General features: G+C 58.3%; 1 long non-coding RNA gene across 1 annotated transcript in view; it reads right to left on the reverse strand.

Annotated features, from left to right (window-relative positions):
- The window catches only part of LOC124245954 (uncharacterized), a 123,863-nt gene extending 122,430 nt beyond the window's left edge, over positions 1-1,433 (reverse strand). The window contains exon 1 of the long non-coding RNA XR_006890363.1: positions 1,149-1,433. This is a non-coding gene — a long non-coding RNA (uncharacterized LOC124245954). The remainder of the gene's footprint in view (positions 1-1,148) is intronic.
- Positions 1,434-1,675: the final 242 nt, after the last annotated feature.

The following is a 1,675-nucleotide window of genomic DNA, read 5'->3' on the forward strand; positions in this document are numbered from 1 at the left end:
CCCCCCCACGGCCCCTCCCCCACGGCCTCTAGGGAGGCCCCGCGTCCCAATCCTGCCCCTCCCCCACGGCATAGGGAGCTGCGACCCCACACAGCCCCTCTCCCCAAGCTCTCCCCTGCCCCCCACGCCTAGGGTGGGTGAGGGGAACCCCGGCCTCTCCCTCCTTGCTCCGAACCCTGTCCCTTCCCCGTGGCCTCCACTGGAGATGAAGGGAACCCGGGCCTGCCCCCCACTCAGTCCCAAACGCAGCCTTTCCCCCACAGCCTGGAGGGGACCGGAACTCGGGCCACCACCCCGGAGGTTTCCAGGGGAGAGGGGAGCCCGGCCGCTGCTAGAGTGTTACCCTCCCCCATCTCAAAAAAGACGCCGCCCGGCTGCCTCTACAGATCCCCCCTGCAACCTGGCCAAGGGTGCAGCTCCCTCAAACTCGGCCGTCTAGAAGACGCCCCGATGGTCTCTCCTCCCACCCCAAAAAGTTGGGGCTCAGGTTGAGCCTCGACATTGGCAAACCCCTCCCGGGAAGAGGCAGAAATGCTTGGGGAGAAAGAAACTCGGACACACAGGGGTGGAAGCCAGGAGCTCGGCTGTGGGGGCTCCGGGGGGTTGGGGGGACCCGGGCCCGCGGGGCCTCTTCACCCCCCCACCCCCACCCCCACCCGCAGGCTTCAGACCTCTGGCATTCGCAAAGTGTTTCATGTTGCAATGGCTTACTCGGCCAAGCCCCAGTGCACCCAAGTCCCCAGCGCTCCCTCCTTCCCTCCACTTTGGTGACAACTGCCCCCCGCTCGCGGCCTTAATTCAATTAAAGATACCCGCACCCCCAACCCCAGCACCTCTGGGGTCTGCTTTGTGGAATATTTTAAAGTAAGTTCGCCCCTCCCTTTGGTGTATAACGAGCTTCGCGCCAAGAGCCCAGTACACTCAGCATTTTAAACTGTAACCTCACTTGCTCCTTTCTGGGACACTGGACCATTTGTTGTTCTGGTTGTTGTGGGGAGGGGGCCCCAGGTGAGTTTTTAAGGGGCTAGTCCTTCCTCAAAAAGGCAGACCTAAAAATTACCCTGCCAAATATTGCTGTAAAACGTCAATGATGTAAAACGACTGTTGCTACACCATTATTAGAGCACATCAATAAAAAATACACTTACACAGTCTCCATAATTGTGAATCAGCAGAATAGATTGTGTCTTATTATGTGTCAGTTGCCATTCAAGACCCCCCAAAAGGACGTGGTGGGGCCTTTCCTGGAGCCTGCCCGTCGTTGCTCCCGGGCTCCCTGGGCTCGTGCAGACTGATGCTGAGGTATTACATGCAATCGAAAAACCAAGGGTGCAATAGAAAACCCGAGCGAGCTCATGATGCAACCCTGCCCCGGTTACACGTGCTTCCCTTCCCCCACCGCCTGCTGGTGGGAGCGCTGCGTTTTTTCCGCCTGTAGGGTCACATTGTGGTTGATTGATTCTCCTTTCGCCTTGCTCAGTCATTCAGATTTGGAAAGTAAATAACAAGTTGACATCATTACTGCTCTCGGCTTTACGGGGACGCGGCCCTCGGCTACCGCACACTCTCGAGTAGCCGCGCAGCCCAGCTGGCCCTCTGGCTTGCCAGCCCCGCTTGTCTTTAGCTGCCTGGAAATGCCGAACTGAACTTGGTGAAAAGGCCTCTTTGTATGTTT

The sequence above is a fragment of the Equus quagga genome, chromosome 10 (assembly GCF_021613505.1).
Source record: "Equus quagga isolate Etosha38 chromosome 10, UCLA_HA_Equagga_1.0, whole genome shotgun sequence".
In the NCBI taxonomy this organism is placed as follows: domain Eukaryota; kingdom Metazoa; phylum Chordata; class Mammalia; order Perissodactyla; family Equidae; genus Equus; species Equus quagga.